We start from the raw sequence: 21,810 nt of genomic DNA on the forward strand, positions 1-21,810 counted from the left end.
ATCCTTGGGCCAGATGTGGTCCCTGCAGAGATGCAGAGAGCTGTTTGTGTGGATGGAGGGCAGCACCAGACCTGAGGTGGGCATCCTGAGCTGTCACAGCTGAAGCCAGAGCCCACTGTGCCACTGCCCTGTGTCCAAAAAGGTGGAAGGAAGGAAAGAGGGAAGGAGGGAAGGAAGGAAAGAAGAAAGGAAGGGAGGAAGATAGGAAGGAAGGAAGGATGGAAGGAAGGAAGGATGGAAGGGAGGAAGGATGGAAGGAAGGAAGAAAAGAAAGAAGGAAGGGAAGGAGGGAGGGAGGAAGGAAGGAAGGAAGAAAGGAAGGATGGAAAGAAGGAAGGAAGGGAGGAAGATGGAAGGAAGGAAGGATGGAAGGAAGGAAGAAAAGAAAGAAGGAAGGAAGGATGGAAGGAAGGAAGGATGGAAGGAAGGAAGAAAAGAAGGAAGGAAGGGAAGGAGGGAGGGAGGAAGGAAGGAAGGAAGAAAGGAAGGATGGAAAGAAGGAAGGAAGGGAGGAAGATGGAAGGAAGGAAGGATGGAAGGAAGGAAGAAAAGAAAGAAGGAAGGAAGGATGGAAGGAAGGAAGGATGGAAGGAAGGAAGAAAAGAAGGAAGGAAGGAAAGAAGGAAGGAAGGATGGAAGGGAGGAAGGATGGAAGGAAGGATGGAAAGAAGGAAGGAAGGGAGGAAGATGGAAGGAAGGAAGGAAGAAAAGAAAGAAGGAAGGAAAGGAGGGAGGGAGGAAGGAAGGAAGGAAAGAAAGATGGAAAAGAGGAAGAGAGGAAGGAAGGGAGGAAGGATGGAAGGAAGGAAGAAAAGAAAGAAGGAAGGAAAGGAGGGAGGAAGGAAGGATGGAAGGGAGGAAGGATGGAAGGAAGGAAGGAAGGAAAGAAGGAAGGAAGGATGGAAGGGAGGAAGGAAGGAAGGCAAATAATTGCTCACCTCCCTGAAATAAAAATAAGTATCAATATTTATTACCAATATTGAATATGAAACTGACAGCTGTTCTGTGCGTGTTACTGGTGAAAACACAGAAGTGCGAGGCATGGCCCTTACAGTCACTTTTCTCTTAGGGGGAGAACATGAGAAACAACCATGGAAGAACCCACTGAATCACTCTGTGCAAATGACAAGTGTTACTTTGAAGAAGGCGAGTGAGGAGAGGTCAAGTTCACTGAAGAAGGCTTAATAAATATCAGAAGCAGACCCTGAACTGGGCCAAGAGCCACCTTGCCTGCAGGGTGTCCCTGGTTTGGCTGCTCAGATACTGTCTCATTTAATCATAACAACAACTCTGCAAGGGAACTACTATCGTTCCCATTTTACAGATGAGGAAACCGAGGTGCAGAGCAGTAAGGGATGTGAGGAATCCCGTAGCTGGTGAGGCATGGGGCTGGGAGTCTGTGCAGAGCTCCTGGCTGTTACTGTAACACCACACTGGCCTGCACCAGTGGAGGGCAAGATGTGAGAAAGGGATTCCAACCTGGCCTTGAGGGGAGATGCTACGGCAGGGGTGCACCCCTCCCCAGGGCCTCTGACGTCCTTGCCCACTGTGTGGCCTGCAGCAGTGGCCAAGGCCCGCTCCAGGACGGTGGTGGCCACACAGTCGGTAGAGGGAGGAAAAGAGAGTGGGCCTTCGAACACGCACACACACACACACAATGGGCCTTGAGCAGCTCAAGGCCCATAAGCCCCGCTGTTCCGTTGGTTCTCTCCCTTCGCCATTTTGAAATAAATTAACTATAATGCATCAGGTTAAAAATGTTCCCCTACCTACTTACCCCCTCTACTGGAAATTACAGTTGCCAGATCCAACACAGTGAATTCAGGCAGGGATATAAATATTTAAAGAAATTCAAAAGCAATGTCTTTGAAAAGCAAAGAATTACTCCTTGAGAACGACCACTACTGCATTTATTATGGGGGTCACAGATTAAGTTATTTCATAATGAAATATGTCTTAAGGGTATTTTTATTTACTTTTTTAAGAAAACCTATTTCCTTTAAAAATTTTATTATTTATTTATTTATTTATTTATTTATTTATTTATTTATTTTTGGCTGTTTGGGTCTTTGTTGCTAGGCGTGGGCTTTCTCTAGTTGTGGCGAGCGGGGGCTACTCTTCGTTGGGGCGCGCGGGCTTCTCATTGCGATGGCTTCTCTTCTTGCAGAGCACAGGCTCTAGGCGCGCGGGCTTCAGTAGCTGTGGCTCGCGGGCCCAGTAGTTGTGGTGCACGGGCTTAGTTGCTCCGCAGTGTGTGGGATCTTCCCAGACCAGGGCTCAAACCCGTGTCCCCTGCATTATTGGTAGGAGGATTCTTAACCACTGCAACACCAGAGAAGTCCGTTAAGAGTATTTTTAAATCCTCTTAGAAATGAAGAGTAAATTTAAGATATCCTTTTAAATGCAGGTAAGAAATAATTCATAGCAAATGGGTGCCTCAGGCATATATCAAATCTCAAAGTGGTTTTTAATATTCTCGGAGAGGTTATGGAGAGTCTTTGATGGCCAGTGACTCATCTTATTCATCAATCATTTCACTGTCTGTCTCCCATGGATAGGGGGTCAAGAATTATGGACTGTGGGCCAGTTCCAGCCTGCTGCCTGTCTTTATAAATAAAGTTTTATTGGGACGTAGCCATGTGTATTGGGGCCATATTGTCTCTGGCTGCTTTTGTATTAATTAGGACATCAGAGTTGAGCAGTTGTGGCTGGGGCTCCCCTGACTGGGCTGGCGTCCACATCAAGGGTTTCTCCACGTTGTGTAGAACCAACTATAAAGCAGGCATGAGGGCTTCTCCCCAGTCAACTAGACATAACAAATCTCCCACGAGGAAAATGAGGCAACTTGGCAGGGACAGAGGTCAGAGTCTGAACCACATACTTATGCAACTTCCTTGTGCCTTCTATACCAGCCAGAGGCCAAGCACATAGACACAACATCTACTTGGTAATGAAATACTCATGCACCACCCACACTTGGTGGGTTAGATAGCACCTAGTCCAGAATGAAGCATTCAAGTCTCAAGGACACAGATCCTGTGGTCAAAGTTCCATAGTTTCCAAAGCCTATTACCAAGCCAGGTGTTTTTATTCAAAGAGAAGTCTGTTGCTCTGCAGAAGAGAGGTCTTTGCTCCAAAAGTGTGTGGTTCTGTCCCATGATCCTCTTGTTGGGGCTCCCCAGAGAGGCCACACACAGGGAACACCACTCATCCGCTCTGCCCTGAGGCTCAGGTGGCAGGGCAGTTTGGATTGTAATCTGCACCTGCTACGGAATCTTCTCTTGCTCTGAAACCCCATTGAAAACTGGTGGTCTTTCTGGTTATTCTGTAGATAGGTTGGACTAGCACACACAAACGTGGTATGCGTCGCCTCCAAAATCCTAAAGTGCCCCTAAGTATGGAATCTATTTTTAGTTTTATGTAGAAGTTGTGTGCAGCAACTTTTCTTTAGCCTTCAAAAAGTATCCTGATGGGCTATAGACTATAGAGGCCTACGGACATTATCAAGTTAATGGGCCCATGAATTTTCCTTGTATTTATCTCACCTGCTCTAACTGTCATGGTTCTTATATGACATCTGCTATACACTGAATTATGTCCCCCAGATTCATATATTGAAGTCCTAACCCCCAATATTACTATAGTTGGATATGAGGTCTTTAAAGAGGTCATTGAGGTTAAATGAGGTTGTAAGGGTTGGGTCTAATCCTATATGACTGGTGTCCTTATAAAAGGAAGAGACATTAGGGCTCACTCTCTCTCTCTCTCTGCACAAAGGAGAGGCTGGGTGAGGAAACAAGCAAAAGGCAGCCATCTGCAAACCAGAAGAAGAGATCTTGCCAGAAACCAACCCTGCTGGCCCCTTGATCTTGGAATTGTAGCTTGCAGAAGTGAGAAAATAAATTTCTGATGTTTAAACTGTCCAGTGTGGTGTTTTGTTATGGCAGCCTGAGTTGACTGAGATAGCATTGAAGGTACTTGTTATTTCTTGATCAAATCCAATCTACATAATTCCAGGCACATACAGGGTCAGTGTGATATTCTGAAGGATATCAAAATAATCAAGTTCTCCAGAGACTAGATTATGGCAGAGAAGACAAGTGAATACAACTCTGAGGCAAGATTGTGAAGGTATATTGTTGGCCCTGCCAAGTAAAAGCAAACTTCTTCTGGTACTTGCAAGTTGGAAAATAATAAATGAAAGCATTTGTCAGATCAATAGCTGCATATCAAATGCCAGGAGCTCTGTTCCTATTTTCCAGTAAAGGTACCATGTCTGAAAGAACAGTTAATATTGGAGTCACCATGTAGTTAAGTTTGTGGTGATTCATAGTCCAATTACCTTCTGAAAAGGTCAAGGCTTGTGCATCTATCTTCCAGTTTGACAGGATCAGACCCTAGGTGTCCAGAACACTGAATCTTGACCATCTCTCAACCTTCTTTTTACCTAAAGACAGACCCCTTTTCCCTGTTTACCTCACTGCCTCGTGGTATTCTTGGCAAAGCAATCATCTCAAAAACTTAGTGACTGCTGATGTATTTGCCTCCAGTCACTCTCAGGTACCTATAACTGCACCCAAAGACTTTTCCTAAGCACTGTTCTGGAATCTCCTTTGTTTTCTGGCCTCCTCACTCCTGTGACTCTCTCTCAACAGAGGCAGCCTCTTGGAGGCCGTTGGGCTTGGGGGGCAGTCTACCCGCTCACTCACACCTTTGTCCCGAGTCATGTTATTTCACTCAGAAAGTTCACCAAAACTGAAAAGTCAGCTCAATTACATTTTATTCCCATATTTTACTGTTTGGCGACTAGAAACAGTTACCTTTTGCAGCCTTACAAGTTCCTGAATTTCTGGACTCTCTATTACCTTTCATTTTCTGCTTAAAAACAGCCAACTATTTCCTGAGCTCATCTCTTCCTTGAATTGCCTTCCCAAACAGAGCCAAGTCCAATTAAAACACGTTTCTAACATTCCATTTTCCAGTACACCCCCTATCGTGATGGGGTCTGCCTTCCAAGTCTCTGCAGGTGACCCTTTGGTCGAATGATTTGTCACTACATCACGTAGATGTCCAGTCACCCAGCATGCTGTTTCTTCACCCTCTCTTGCCCAACTGCTAAGAAAATAGCCACCTATTTTTTGTCACCCAAACAGCCCACTGCAAAACAGCAATTTCCATGGTGTTAAACAAATTACGCTAGTTGTTGTAAACAACACCCAAATTTCAGTGGCTCGACAAAGTAAAATTTCTCATGCACTTGATATCCAGTGCAGATTTTCCAGCTGGGGCACCTCCCTCAGGCAGTGACTCAGCAATCCTGGCTCCTCTGTCTTGAGATGCTGCCATTTCTAACATGTGGCTCTAGATTTGCTACAGGAGAAGAGGAGAAAGGATCAGGTGTGCAAGGTATTTATTGGCCAGCCTAGAAGTATTATCTATCATATCTGCCTACCTCCCACCGGCTGGAATTAGTTTCAGGGCCCCTCTTGTGTAAATGGAGCTGGTAAATGTCATCCTCCTGGTTGCACAGGAAGAGAATTAAATGGTTGATAACAATGAGAATTATTTCTGCCAAAGACTAGTCTGAAATGTTACCTGATGTCTGTGCAGAATCAAACATTTCCCCCTCCACTTACACGTGTCTTGAACATAATTTGTATCACATACCTGGCACCTTGTGTTAAAATTTTATTTTATTGACTCATCAGGTAATGAGTGCCTCAAGGTTGAGAACTGTCCTGTATTCATCTCTGTATCACCTGAGCCTGAGCTCTGCCTGCCACTTGGCAAGAGCTGAATGAATGCTTGTCAGGAGGATGTTGAGAGGGGAGGGAGGCAAGTGGAGGAGAGTGGGCATTGAATCTGTCCTCTTTGCAAGGTAGGATGGGTGTTCTCTATTATGTGAACTAAAAATGCTGCCTGCCATATCAGTAAACAAAGGATGTAGCAGCCTTTAAGCCATCACATTACAGTCTCCTGATGGTGAGCCCTGAGGGAACTCAGGATAGAAACAGGATGCCCGCCATCAAGCCCTCAGTCACTGCAGCCACCCCACAAAGATGCACCCTGAGGAGACTCAGGATGAGAAAGCACAGGATACTGGCCCCAGACAGCTGAGGTGCTTATCGAAGGAATGATTTCAGTGAGTCCAGACTCTTGCATCTTCCCATACAGAGAAAAGCACCAAACTCCTTAACTTGAGATGTCTGGTTTTCTTTAATTAACAATAATCTTTTGACATTCCCACTACCCAGTCTTTGTTGCAAAAACTCCTATATAACCTGGCTCCCCACCTTGTCTCTTCAGAGTGATCTGAGATTCTTTGTCCCCGGCTTAAGTCCTCATTTTTGTCCACTGGATAAAACAACTCTCAACTTTTAGGTTGTGCATTTTTTTCAGTTGACAGTTTGAAAGAGAAAACTTGGGAGCTATTATAAGGCATATTTTCTAATAAAAATGAAAGTAGTGACCCCTGCGAACATGGCGCTGCGAGCGGCGCGGAGTGTGGCAGCCGTGGTCTGCAGCCTGCGCGCCATCTCTGTGCCCAACGTGTCCTGCCCGCAGTGGCCCTGGGGACTGCGGGCGGGCGCCGTCGGGGCGCTGCGCGCCAGCCCTGCTCTGCTGTCGGTGAGTAAATTCACTGACAAACGTGAATGGGTAACAACAGAAAACGGTGCTGGAACAGTGGGAATCAGCAATTTTGCACAGGAAGCTTTGGGAGATGTTGTTCACTGTAGGCTGCCTGAAGCTGGGACAAAATTGAACAAACAAGAGGAATTTGGTGCTTTGGAAAATGTGAAAGCTGCTAAAGAACTCCATTCTCCTCTATCAGGAGAAGTAACTGAAATTAACGAGGCTCTAGCAGAAAATCCAGGACTTGTCAACAAATCTTGTTATGAAGATGGTTGGCTGATCAAGATGACACAGAGTAACCCTTCAGAACTAGATGAACTAATGAGTGAAGAAGCATATGAAAAATACATAAAATCTATTGAGGAGTGAAAATGGAACCCCTAAATAAAGTAGTTTGAAACAACTTAATCTAGCATAGTTGTCTTAAATTAGTCGTGGATAGATTTTTTAAAAGCAACTTTTAGCAAAAGAAACTACTTGCAACAATGTTGCCTGAAGAAAATACCCCTTAACTTCCTAATGACGTCAGATAAACCCTATGCAACTTTTTCACAACACCCTATGATTTTTAGGCTAGTCTCCAGTTATAACATTCAGAATTCCTGAAATTATCTGTGGTAAAACTAGTTATAAAAATTATGTAATTCAAGGATAACATTGTTATCTTAACCTTATATAATATTGTAACTTGCTTACAGCCATCCCTGGATTTGGGTCAAAATACTCAATGATATTCCCACTGGAAATAAATGGCAGTGGAGAAAAGTTTGTTAGTTGCATAGTGTCCAATGAAGAGCGTTACTATCTTAATTTTGCAATATACTGTGTTTGCGGGTGCTATTTTTATACAGTGAAGCAACAGCCCTGCAGGAAAACAAGAAACGGTTTAATAGTAAAATATTCAACTTCTTAAAAAAAAATGAAAGCAGCAGTGTGCTCCTTTCCATTTATTCAAGAGGGAAAATTGTCCCCGAGCCCCACCAGCCTTGGCATTCACTTGCCAATCTTGCATCTCCCAGTGCTTTATTCTCAACACAATGAACATTCTTAGTAGAGACTATTATTTATATGTCTTTGAATAACATCTCTTGTCCTGAATTAAATTGCTACTTATAATAGAAAAAAAAGCTGTAAATTACGGGCATCGGACATTCTCAGGACGCACGCTGCACTCAGTACTGGGAAGGTGATGTACGGGGAGTCTGTGGCCTGAAGATTTAGGACGGCACCCCAAGGCTTCTCTTCTCAAGGAGCCCAAGAGAGAAAACCTTCTTATTCAGGCAGAGCCAGGTCCAATTAACTGATGGAAATAAATAGAAATGTGGAACAGTAGCCCATTTTTGTGCTATTAACCTAAGAAACAAAGGACTCCTGAGGAAGCTGCACGAAGGGATTCTGAACACCATCTGTGAGGTCTCCTGGCCCCTAAGCAGGGGCGAGTGAGTGTGCAAGAGGATGCCTCCTGGGGGACAGAGGGGACCAGCCGCCAGGATGGATATTCCAGGAGCTGTCGGGTGGTTGGGGAGTGCGGAGGGGGGCACCACATCTAGGAGGTGCCATCAGAGGTGTGGACAGTGCAGGTTTGTATTTATCTTGACAGTTTTCTAGCAGATGCAAGTGTCTTGTTCTAAAATAAGAACAAGACTGGCGGTCCAGTGGTTAAGACTCCGCGCTTCCACTGCAGAGGGTGCAGGTTCCGTCCCTGGTCAGGGAACTAAGATGCCGCATGCCCGCAGAACGGCTAAATAGACAACTAAATAAGTAAATAAAAAATGTGTTGAGTAGATAGACTACACTTAAAAAAAAAGTGACTATTATTGGTATATAAATTATAATAAATAAATAAATAATCAGAACATTGTGACAATGTTCTGACAGGTAGACGTGAAGTGTCTTGAGGAAGGGCACATTTTTATAACTTGCCCAGCCCTGGCCATCCCCACCAGCCCTCCCTCCCCTGAGCCCAGCTTGGAAAGGGGATTAGCTGTGCGGATCGGGGCACATGTGTCCAGCTCTGGAGAAGGCACTCCCTGGCTGGAGTTAGGCACCTGCCTTTGAGAAATTCATCCAGCAGAAAGCTCTGCGAAGCAGCTCATGAGTCACCTGTCCATTTTCCCCGGGCACCTTCAGCAGGGGGCAGTGGAGCTCAGCCCTGGGAGAACCAGAGCATCAGAAGCTCAGGGTGCGGGCAGCCTCTCTTACCTACCGCGGGCTCCGCCCCAGGGCATCACACATCACACGTCTGAACGGTCTGTCCGAATGCACAAAATGCCCTCTCTTTCCACTTAGCTATTGTTTCTTTAATTAATTGACTTTACTTTTTTAGAGCAGTTTTAGGTTTACAGAAAAAAATGGAGTGGAAAATGGAGTTTCTGTATCCTTCCCTCTCTCCACACACAGTTTCCCCTATTATTAACATCCTGCATTAGTGTGGTGCATTTGTTACAATTAATGATATTAAAAATAGAATTTAAATAAAGTAAAACCTAAATAGCATTTACATTTAACAATTAAATTATTATTTAAATGATGAATTAAAATAAATAATTGTAATAAAAATAATACATTATTATTAACTAAAGTCCATAGTTTACATTAGGGTTCACTTGATGTTGTACATTCCATGGGTTTGGACAAATGCGTAATGACATGTGTCCGTTAGGATAGTGTCATACAGAATAGTTCGACGGCCCTAAAAATCCTCTGTGCTCTGCCTACTCAACGCTCCCCTCACTCTCAACCCCTGGCGAGCACTGATCTTTTTACTGTCTCCATAGTTTGCCTTCTTCAAAATATCATATAGTTGGAATCATACAATATGTAGACTTTTCAGATTGGCCTCACTTAGCAATATGCACTTACGTTTCCTCCACGTCTTTTTGTAGTTTGAGAGCTTTTTATCTCTGAATAATATTCCATTGCATGGATGTACCATAATTTCCTTATTCATTTACCTTTTGAAAAACATCTTGGGGACTTCCCTGGTGGCGCAGTGGTTAAGAATCTGCCTGCCAATGCAGGGGACACAGGTTCAAGCCCTGGTCCGGAAAGATCCCACATGCTGTGGGGCAACTAAGCCTGTGTGCCACAACTACTGAGCCCACGTGCCACAACTACTGAAGCCCACACACCTAGAGCCCATGCTCTGCAACAAGAGAAGCCACTGCAGTGAGAAGCCCGTGCACTGCAACAAAGAGTAGCTCCCGCTCGCTGCAACTAGAGAAAGCCCGTGCACAGCAACGAAGACCCAACGCAGCCAAAGATAAATAAATAAATTAATTAAAAAAAAAAATCTTGGTTGCTTCCAAGTTTAGGCAATTGTAAGTAAAGCTGTTATAAACATTCATGTTCAGGTTTTTGTGTGGACATAAATTTTCAACTCATTTCAGCTAGGTTGGCAATCATCTAGGAGCATAGTTGCTGGATAGTATAGTAAGAGCGTGTTCAGTTTTGTGAGAAACCACCGAACTGTCTTCCAAAGCGGCTGCACCATTTTGCTTTCCCTCCAGCGATGATGAGAGTTCCTGCAGCTCCACGTCCTCACCAGCATTTAGTGTTGTCAGTGTTTTGGACTTTGGCCATTTGAATAGGTGTGCAGTAGTATCTCGTTGTTTTAATTTGCAATTCCCTACTGACATATGATATCAAGCATTTTTTCATATGTTTGTCACTCATTTTTTCCCTATGGGCCTAAGGGAGATATTTGTAATTCAAAGCAGAAATAATTGGCTTGTCATTATGGGAGAAATACTTTTCTAGACTGATTGGGCCAAACACTCCCTTAACACATCTTTCAAAAGTGATGGGAAATGATACTAATGCCAAGTAACATTTTCTTTTTTACACGCTTTCAAATTAGACAGTACAATCAATGTTAAAACAATGGGGAATAATTGCTGCCCTCTCCAGAGGATCCTAGCTGGGAATGGAGTTTTCTCAGCCATGTGGAGCCTTTGAGACCAAATCTCGCTGAGTTGCGATGTGCGGAAGCAACCAATCTAGACTGTTGAATACTTTGCAAAGAGCTAGACACTAATTAACTTGAGATAGTTCTACAATACTGCCTCCCACTTGTGTATTTTAGGTCATGCAAGCTAGATTTTTAAAAAGAGAAAGGCAATTGTCACCTCATTGAGAGAATTGGCTTGTTTTCAGTTCTATCAAACTGAAGAATTTAAATTTAGTGTCTGTGCTTGCTCCAGCAAATTCTCCATGAGCCAATATTTATTAAGACATTAACATTATCTCTTAAGGACCGCCCTGTCAGCCACAGTGAGAGACGCAAAGAGCAAAGAGTGGTGGCTCACTCGTCACCTTGATGGGAAGACGGGATTAATACACAGACAACAGCCCGGACAGCAAACATCGACAAACAGGAATGCAACTGCCAGGAGTTTCAGCGTCCAGCTTGACCATGATGCTTGAGCTCTTTCTATCCCTAGTTTGACATTGACAATTGGAGCTGTCTGCCCTGAAGCGTGCCACCCCACAGAAGGAACTCCTCTTGGTGGGACTGAGTGACAGAGCCCAGTGGCTGTCTGTCTGAGATCCTCAGTGTGTCCTGGCAATGGTCTGTGTGTGGGCACCATGGTTCCTAGAGGCCCCCTACTCACAGCTTCGGTTTTCCTCCTTAAGCTTTGGGAAATAACGAACTGTCAGTCCTCTGGAATGTCTAAGTCAGTGTTTCCAGGAATCCAGGCCAGACTCTTCCCAAATGCACCCAAACTGTGGGGCTCGACTGCGAGCTTCGTTGCTACTCATCCTCATCCTGACCAAGCTCTGATGGGTGTCACTCTGTGAAGGAAGACGGGAAGTGAGACGTCTTTCACATCCTTGGGCTTTGTCTTTAGCCCAGCGGCCCTTCATTTCCCATGGTTTTCACTCCACTCTGGGTACTACATAACACTTTTCCAAATATTCCCTCCAAAATAAAGAGCTTTAACAATCTCATTCATTCATTCTTCCTCAACCAACTCATTCATAGATACTGAAGAACCCACTCTTCCAGTGTAATCTATATAAAGCAGCTGGGTTTCCAGTATCTTCCTAGAGGAAATGCAAACTTAGGGAGGTACCCTGGCAAAGGGCAGATCTCTTTGACCAGAGGGCTTCATATATACAGTCTTCAAGAGATACCACCTCCCGGGCTTCCCTGGTGGTGCAGTGGTTGAGAATCTGCCTGCTAATGCAGGGGACACGGGTTCGAGCCCTGGTTTGGGAAGATCTCACATGCCGCGGAGCAACTAGGCCCATGAGCCACAACTACTGAGCCTGTGCTCCGCAGCAAGAGAGGCCACGATAGTGAGAGGCCCACGCACCGCGATGAAGAGTGGTCCCCGCTTGCTGCAACTAGAGAAAGCCCTAGCACAGAAACGAAGACCCAACACAGCCAAAAATAAATAAATTAATTAATTAAAGTTAATGGGTTATTTAGGAAAAAAAAAAAAAAGAGATACCACCTCCCCTTTTCCATTTGCAGCAGAACAAATGCTCACCGGCAGACTAGCTGCATGGGTAATGCAAACCCCTAGTCCTCTGCCTAATGCTAAGGCAGCCCTCCCCAGCACCCCATCAGCTCTCCAGGCTCCAGTCCTGTTGAATCCATCTTGTTTCATTTCTGGTGGAATAGAGAGTCCCATCATCCTTCCTGAAAGCAGGAGAATAGTATTTAATCCTTCCTGTTCTTCCCTATAGATAGACACCTGTCCATTTGCCAACAGACGTCTAGATAGACCACTAAATGCTGAGGGAGTTTTATATTGCTCCTTTAAACGTATCTTCATTTTATGTAAAAACTGACTGCTTTAGGAGACCCGGGAATTGATGAGGTAACAATCTAATATTCCATTCGTATTGTATTTGACAAAGGTGAGGTTTTTATAAATGAAGGTGAACATTCTGAAATATTACCTTTGAGTTCCGTTAGTCAGTGGCAATATAAATATGATTTTCCAGCCCCATTTTCTTCAGGGAAAAGTGGAGAATGTCATTAAAAAAAAAACCTGAGGAAGTGGTCTGCTTTCAGCAGTTTTTAAACTGGTTCATAGTTGAATGATAGTGTTAATTAGATTCCATCATTCTGTGGACAAGGTCCTAGAAGTTCAGAAAGACTATTTTACTGACTTAGCAGTTCCATTTACGATCTTCTGACAAGTTGGGGTTTGAAATAACTTAAAGCAGGAAGGACATTTTGACCAAACCTGATGTTAGCACTGGGGCTAGAACCAACAGACAAAAGGCAGTTTTACAAAATGTTCTGGTTCTTTGTGAGGTTAAGAGGATGTCCTGATATGTGTACATTTGTCTGAGCTGTTCTGAAAAGTTTTCCGTCCTCAGTCCATTGTGGTTTTCAAAAAAAAAAGCAAACCATCATACTCTTTATAATTGTATTAGTTATCTATTGCCGCATAACAACTGTACCACAAACTTTAAGGTGTAAAACAACACGTGTTTATGACCGCAGAGTTTCTGAGGGTTGGGACTCGGGGGCACAGCTTAGCAGGGTCCTCTGCACAGGGTCTCACCAAGCTGCAGTCAAGGTGTCAGCTGGGTTGGGATCCCATCAGAGATTCTAATTGGAAAGAATCTGCTTCCAAGCTGGTGTGGTTGTTGACAGCCTTCAGTTCCTGTGGTTGTAGGGCTGAGGGCTTCAGCGTCTTGCTGTGAGTCACCTGGAGGCCATTTTTAGCTCCTTGTCATGTGGACCTCTCCATGGGGCAGACTCCACCATGGCAGCTGGCTTCTTCAAAGCAGAGAGAGCATCTCACAAGATGGGTGTTACAGTCTTATATGTCATAATTACACATAAAAGAAATTGAATCAGTAATCAAAACCTCCCAAGAAACAAAAGCCCAGGGCTTCCCTAGTGGCGCAGTGGTTAAGAATCTGCCTGCCAGTGCAGGGGATGCGGGTTTGAGCCCTGGTCCGGGAAGATCCCACATGCTGCAGAGCAACTAAGCCCGTGCGCCACAACTACTGAGCCTGCGCTCTAGAGCCCACGAGCCACAACTACTGAAGCCCACATGCCTAGAGTCTGTGCTCTGCAACAAGAGAAGCCACCGCAATGAGAAGCCCGCGCACCACAACGCAGAGTAGCCCCACCTGCCGCATCTAGAGAAAGCCCACGTGCAGCAGTGAAGACCCTATGCAGCCAAAAATAAATAAAAATAAAATAAATAAATTTATAAAAAAAAAAAAAAAGTCCAGGACCAGACAACTTCACTGATGAATTCTACCAAACATTTGAAGTAGAATTAATACCGATCCTTCCTAAACTCTTTAAAAAAACAGAGAAGGAAAGTAATCTTTCAAACTCATTTATGGGACCAGAATTACTCTGATACCAAAACCAGGCAAAGAAGCCACAAGAAAAGAAAATTACAGGCCAATTTCCCTGATAAACACAGATGGAAAAATTTTCAACAAAATATTAAAAAAACAAATTCATTAAAAGGATCATACATGGACTTCCCTAGTGGTGCAGTGGTTAAGAATCCGCCTGCCAATGCAGGGGACATGGGTTCGAGCCCTGGTCTGGGAAGATTCCACACTCCACGGAGCAACTAAGCCCATGCACTGCAACTACTGAGCCCGCATGTCACAACTGCTGAAGCCCACGCACCTAGATCCCGTGCTCTGCAACAAGAGAAGCCACTGCAATGAGAAGACTGAGCACCGCAACAAAGAGTAGCCCTCGCTCACCGCAACTAGAGAAAAGCCAGCGCGCAACAACGAAGACCCAATGCAGCCAAAAATAAATAAATTAATTAATTAAAAAAATTTTTTTAAAAAAGGATCATACACCATGAACAAGTGGGGTTTATTCCAGAGATGCAAAGATGGCTCAATATCTTCAAGTCAGTCAATGTGATATACTACATTAAACAAAATGAAGGATAAAAATCATACAGTCATTTCAATAGATGCAGAGAAAGTATTTGACAGAAGTAAACATCCTTTATGATAAAAACTTTCAACAAAGCAGGTATAGAGGGAACATGCCTCAACATAATAAAAGCCATATTTGACAAGCCTACAGCTAACATCATACTCAGTGGTGACAATCTTTTCCTCTAAGGTCAGGAACAAGACAAGAAATCCTACTCTCACCACTTTTATTCAACATATTATTGGAAGTCCTAGCCAGAGCAATTAGGCAAGAAAAAGAAATAAAAGGAATCAAAATTGGAAAGGAAGAAGTAAAACTGTCATTATTTGCAGATGACATAACGTAAATATAGGAAACCCCTAAGACTCCATCAAAAAACTGTTAGAATTAATAAACAAATTCAGTAAAATTGCAGGATATAAAATCAATACACAAAAGTCTGTTGTGTCTCTATACACTAATAACAAGCTATCAGAAAGAGAAATTTAGAAAATAATCCCATTTACAATTGCATCAAAAAGAATAAAAAAACCTAGGAAGAAATTTGACCAAGGAGGTGAAAGACCTGTATATTGAAAACTACAAGATATCAGTGAAAGAAATTGAGGAAGAACGCAAATAAATGGAAAGATATTTTGTGCTCATGGATTGGAAGAATCAATATTAAAATGTCCATACTACCCAAAGCAATCTACAAATAAATGCAATCCTTATGAAAATTTCAATGGCATTTTCACAGAAATTGGACAAATAATCTTAAAATTTGTATGGCACCCCAAATAGCCAAAGAAGCCTTGAGAAAGAACAAAGTTGGAGGTATCATGCTCCCTGATTTTAAACTATATTACAAAGCTATAGTGATTATGGTATTGACATAAAACTATGGATTCGACTCTAAATTTTGTGGAAGCTTGATTCGAATGAGTTTTTTAGAGCTGAAAGTCTTTAGAGCTGAAAGTACGTAACAGAAGTGGGCTTGATCTGCAGGCACTGTCCCTGATGCTGGGCTTACCAGGGGAAGGTGAGGTAGCCTGCTGGAGATGGCTTCTCCATGAGCTGACCCATTGGGTATCCATCCCCTTTGGCATTTCTCTTCTCACCGAGATGTAATATCAAGAGGGTCCTACCCAATAAAACAGAGGTTTCTAGAAATGGAATCAGTGGGTAGAGTGATTCAAACTGCTGTGCTGTGGAACCCGGGGCAGACATTCCCTCCTGGATCCAGCAGAAATGGAAGTCACAGGAGGAAGCCTGGCCCTTGAGAAGCATCCTCTGAGGAGGGCAGGTATAGTAAGCTCTCTGCCTTGTTGGATTTCAGATTTAGCCAAGACAGCCAGTGGATTGTTTTCCCATAAATAGCAGCAGACTGAGTGGGTAGCAGATAGCGGATGACTGAGGCCTTGCACAGTCATGGGAGGGAGGAGCCTGGGACTCAGGTGGTTTGGATGAGAAGCAGGTAAAAGGTAGAGAGAGAAGTCCCTGCCAGGCAGAGTGCCAACTGCTACCAGGTCAAGTGAGGAGAAGCTTGGCACTGAGCCCTGGGGGTTGCTGGAGGGATTCTGAGTCAGTGAAGGAAAGGGACCGTCTGTTGGGGCTGAGGGAAAAATCACTTGGGGTTAAAACAAATAAGGCAGCTGGTAATTGTAAAAGATAACAGCTTCTGCAATACCACTTGACTTCAGCCCCTTCGTGCTAAACAAGTCCCGCGTTCTGTCCCGCACCTTGTGCAACAGCAAGGCTTAGCCACAAAGTTGAAGGGCAGAAAGAAAGCCCAGCTAGGCAAGCGAGGACAGCGTGGGAAGCCTGTCCCTTCCAGACCTGGGCAGAGTGAGGGGAGGAAGGAGGAGCTCTCTGAAACTGCCCCCCGGGGGAGAGGGGAGGACAAGCTGTGGGAAAGGGCGTGGGCCCCTGCTCCAGCCCCAGGGCTGCCACAGCAGAGTGATTTTGGCAGAGGGAGGCCAGGTATGGGAAAGCAGGCGGCTCATAGGAGACTGCAGATGCTGAGAGGCAGCTCAGAAGGCAGCAGGTCCGTGGGCAGGGCGGCCAGTGTCTCTCCATGCTGAATGAGGAGCTGTGGGTTGGACCCCTGGATGCACCCGGTTCCCCAAGGATCCTGAACGATGAGGGAAGACTGCCCTGGCCGCTAGAGAGAGGCTGGGACGCTGGTCCCCGAGGAGAGGCTACAGCCTCAGCAGTAGCAGGGCAGTTTCCCTGCAGACCAGCCTCCTGCCTGGGATGGGTGGACAGCGCCGGGGTCCCACGTTGAATCTCAGCTAAGAGTTGGTCCCAGTGGGGCTGGGGTCACATGTTCCGATGGGAAAAACAAAGACGGCGGGTCCTCCCCAGGGGCATAGCAGAAGGCTGGAGGAACCAGGGGCCCCTGAATCACGCTGCAGCTACAGGCTGTTAAGTTGCGACTTATTTGGCAATCTTGGACTTCATCATAGCGCAAGGATAGCCCAAATCTCATCCTTAGTGATGCTAGTCAAGGCTGAGTCTGCGCTTTGAGAACAAGATCCAATAACAGAGCAAAGAGGCAGATGTGAGGGCCCCAAGCTGGCCCAGGGAGGGGTTTTAGCTTCTGGAAGTTGCTTCTGTGCAAGAGGGGTCTCCAGGGGACACCCCCAAGAGCCATCAATCATGTGCACCCACGCACTCGTGTCCAAGCATACAGGATTCCAAGACGATTACAGGTCTAAAAATACACAGGCCAGCTGTGGTTGGCAGTAGGCTTGAATGACCTCCAGCCAGAGGCAGCGACAGGCACACTTGTCCAGACTGTCTGTGTGAAAGCCACCAACTCCCTACGGGACACTTATTTCAGGATCCAGACCCTCAGCCCAGGTTGTCCCGTCCTAAAGCGTGGAGCTTTTCTACCTTGGTTTTCTTGTTGAGTGAGAAGCAGTGTGGGAGTCATTGTTTCATTTAACAAGTGTGTTTTGAGCCCCGACTATGCCCCAGGTTCCCTACCAGGTCTTCAGGTGGACCTCGATGGACGGGCCCTGGGACAGTGCTGTCCAGGGGTGGATAAAACGTAAGCCGCGGAGGCCACGCTGCGCTCATAGCTAATCCTTGGAACCCAGCCTCCTGGGCACTGATCAGCCTGGGTGAACGGCCCACTTGAGGCTGACGTCTCTGTTTATGATGGCTGCTAGCCTGCTGTTCAGACAATCACTTGGGAAAATGCCAGAGATTTCTATCATAGGAAGGCATAAGATGTCTATCAGAGGAGGATTTGCCTGCAGAAAGTGGGAAGAAGAGTTTTAACCCTCTGCACATGAAAAGAAGTAGTCTCCTGGCAGCTGTTACTTATTTTTTATGTTGGTGAATCCATGTTCTATGTAAATAATTAGCACATAACCAACCATTTGACGTCTGAATAATTTTAACGGGTTAACAATCAGCCTCCTGGTTTTGTTGTGTACACGTCCAACAGCCTCATACACTGTCATCCCCATAACTCATTCTGCAAATGCTCTTCTGGTGTGTCCGAGAGCGATTTCACGAGGAATTCTGAGGCATGTGGTAGAAGATAAAATAGAAAATTACTTACATCTCTTTCACTGTGGTTTGGAAGAGATGCATCTTTACAGGAAGAGGCCATTTTTGGACTAGCTTTTTAAATTAAATTTAAAAAAAGAGGGTTAAAATGTTGTCAATAAAGATTATATTCTTAGTAAGGTTTGCTTTTCTCTGGTCAAACAAATTTGCATTGTACTTGGAGAACCTCCACTTTGAACAGACCTAGTTTTTAAATGATCTGAAGTAGGGCTTCCCTGGTGGCGCAGTGGTTAAGAATCTGCCTGCCAATGCAGCGGACACAGGTTCGAGCCCTGGTCTGGGAAGATCCCACATGCCGCGGAGCAACTGGGCCCGTGAGCCACAACTACTGAGCCTGCGCGACTGGAGCCTGTGCTCCGCAACGGGAGAGGCCGCGACAGTGAGAGGCCCGCGCACCGCGATGAAGAGTGGCCCTCGCTCGCCGCAACTGGAGAAAGCCCTTGCACAGAAACGAAGACCCAACACAGTCATAAATAAATAAATAAATAAATTTATTAAATGACCTGAAGTAAATGTAACAGTATTTAATGGAACGTAACAGTTTTTAATGGGGGGAAGTAAATAAGTTATGACTTACGAATCTTACTGAGGAAAATGTTCATTCTTATTCACTACTTGACCAGCTTCAAGTCTCTAGAAAGAGCAGAGGACACTGTGAAGTAAGGATTCTTCCTGTGCACGCCATCCTTTGTGGTGCCAAGCCTTTGAAAATGAAAGTATTTTTATTTATCCAAATTGAAAATTTATTTTCTCTTTAAATACAGCATTTTAAGTCTAAATTATATTTTGCCTGCCAACTTGAACTGGAGTCTCTTATGGTATTATGGTCTTTACTTCGTATGTGATAAACCGTTTCCAAATCCTCTAATGGCACATTTCCAGTTCAGTATGCCGTGGGATAAATACTTCTGAGCTTTGACAGTGAAGGAAAGCTTTCAGTAATTTTAAGTCCAGGCAAGATAAATATTAGGAACGTAACTCCTAAAGCTTCCAGCGGTGTGCTTATTAAATTCACTCTGTCAATGGTCTTCAAAGAACAAGCAATACATTTAAAAAGCTCAATCACTTTTACAGTTAACATTTCCTAAAATTCAATAGAAATTCAGCTTAACTTTGAAACTCAGAATTAGAGCCTAAGAATATGTTACAGTGTTTTTGTATATAGATAGATGGTATGTTTTAGACCAACAATGTTTGCTGTTCATGATCAAATAGTGATAAAAATGTAAGACCATTGGGTCTTTAATTAGCATTAAATATTTGACAATTCAAAAAAAAAAAGGAAAATAAGGAAGGGAGAGAGAGAGAAAGAATATAAGAATGAAAAGAAGAAAATAAGGAAGAAACAAAGAAAAGACGGGGTGGGGGGAGAGAGAGAGAGAGAAAGAGAGAAAAAAGAGAGGAAGGAAATTTCTGGTTTGCCAAATCGGTCTTGCTATTTTCCATTCCCACCAGCCAGGTGTGTGAGACTTTGAGTTGCTTCACATCCTCACCGACACTTAGTATGTTCAGGCTTTTCATTTGAGCCATTCTATCACATGTGTGGTAGGATGTCTGTGGTATCAACTTGCATTTTCCTAATGACTAAAAATGTTGAACATCTTTTCATGTGCTTATTTGCCACAGGTGTATTTTCCTTAGTGAAGTTCAGATCTTTGGCTCATTTAAAAATACAGCCTTTCATGGGACTTCCCTGGCAGTCCAGTGGTTAGGGCTCGGTGCTTCCACTACAGGGGGTCGGGGTTCGATCCCTGGTTGGGGAACTAAGATCCTACAGGCTGTGCGGTGAGGCCAAAAAAACAAAAAACAATACAGCCTTTCAAGTTCTACTCCTCGGTATTGATCATGCCCACCCCTCCCCCAGCACCTGCCTGGGGCAGGTCCGCACCTGCTCTTCTCCTGACCCCTCACCAGTCTCCCTGTCCTGCCCGCTCCTCTGCATCACACTCACGGCTGCCAGAGAAAACTCTGGAGCCTCCAGGTCTGATGTCATAGCCCCTCTCAGACATCTCTGCGGGCTCTGAACGACAGGACTTTCTGTCCTTTGCCTGCCACACGGTGTCTTCCTCACACGTGCCTCACCTGTTTTATCTTAGCCCCTCCTATTCCCCCTTTCTCACTTATTTTCACCAACATTGGGCTACATTTGGTCCCAGAAGCCTCTTGGCCTTCCACTCCTCTGGCCTCTACAGGTATGGCCTCTGCCCAGACTGTTTTCCCCAAATTGTAAACATACTATAGCCTCTGAGCAGAGTGAGGGCCCTCTGTCCTTTTCATTTCCCATAATGTAAACAACCCGTTGTATTTTCCTTCTACACTAGGCCCCAGATCTACTGGGGACACAACTGCATTGTGCCTTTTAGCCCCCTTGTCTAATTCCGTGCCTGGCCACAGTGGACCACAGGTTTCTCCAGAAATGTACTGAGTAACCTAACCCTGCATTCCTCTTTTGGGATACGGGGATACAGTATCTGTCGTCTGTTAAACTTCCTCATTCCATGTGTGGGAACTGTCATCAAATCTCAACGGTGTTCATGAACTCTTTGCGCTGCTTCTGATCTCCCCAGCAACAACAACGACAGCAAAGGAAGGTGTGAGACCCTCTGCCCTAAGAACGGGATGGCTGCCTGTGTGGGGCTCTCTATAGTCCTGTGAGTTTCCATGTGCAGGGCTGCTCCAACTCAAGGCACGCCTTGCTTACAGCCCGTTCTCTCCTTTCCTATTTGCAGCATCCTGGCTTCACTTTCCTCACCATCCAGACTCCACTGTCCACTTCTGTGTTCTTTTCCTTTTTTAATTAAAAAATAAAAACACATAGAACTGCAAAGTATAACGTAGCCACCCAGCATAAATATTAATATTTGAAACATAGATTTGATATATTTGCTTTAGATCTTTAAAACAAACTCGACTGGAAGCCTGAAGTAGCCCAGATTCCCCTCCTCAATTCCGGTCTCCTCCCTTTGCTGCCGAAATGTTGGCTTCCCTGTGCACCTAGGCCGAACAGAAATAGAGACAGGGATTTTGGTGGGAGAGAGAGATGGCTTTATTTTTCTGCCGGGCAGAAGGAAGACACAGCAGGCTAGCGCCTCCAGAGCTGTGCTCTCCCTCCTTGGAAATCAGGGAAGATTTTATATGTGGGGCTCTCGCAGTCCGGGGTATATGATAAGGATCAAAGTAGTGAAGGTCTTGCATTCTTCCTTTCCTTTGCATTATTTCAAAACAGTCATAGCTGGCGTCAGGCCGCCCCGTAATTGGGGTCCGGCAGTCTGGTAATTGCATCCATTTGCCTCTGGTTTATCGACCCGGTGACCTTGTTTCTGAAATGCAAAACCTATAGGGGGTGATTTGTTACAAGGGGTGTATAGAATGTAAGTGCCCCGGGATGTAACTCACACAGAGTTAGGGGTGATAGGTACCCAGTGTAAATTACATAGTGTCAGGGAGTGAGGTTAGCTTTGTAAAGTACAAATCTAGTTACTCCAAATCAGTGACAGTTAAAGTAAACCAAGGCGTGATTAACTCTTTCAGGCCAGGTTATGTTTCTTCTCTAGCCTGTTTGCTGCCCCTTTGTTTTCCTTGCTCTCAGGGGAGGGAAGACTTCATTTCTATTTTTGCTGAAACATCCTCTTCAAAGACAACCATGATCAAGGACTTCTGTGTATCCAATCCCTGTTTTTTAATTTTTTAATTTATTTTTATTTTTATTTTTAAAATTTATTTATTTA

The 21,810-nt window shown here is 44.7% G+C and overlaps 1 pseudogene across 1 annotated transcript; it reads left to right on the plus strand.

The window, feature by feature from the left end:
- Nucleotides 1-782: 782 nt before the first annotated feature.
- On the plus strand, nucleotides 783-15,461 carry LOC309657247 (glycine cleavage system H protein, mitochondrial pseudogene; annotated as a pseudogene). Its single transcript has one exon. The product of its transcript is annotated as a glycine cleavage system H protein, mitochondrial pseudogene (transcript).
- Nucleotides 15,462-21,810: the final 6,349 nt, after the last annotated feature.

This window comes from Balaenoptera physalus (genome assembly GCF_965194825.1).
Source record: "Balaenoptera physalus genome assembly, chromosome: 3".
In the NCBI taxonomy this organism is placed as follows: domain Eukaryota; kingdom Metazoa; phylum Chordata; class Mammalia; order Artiodactyla; family Balaenopteridae; genus Balaenoptera; species Balaenoptera physalus.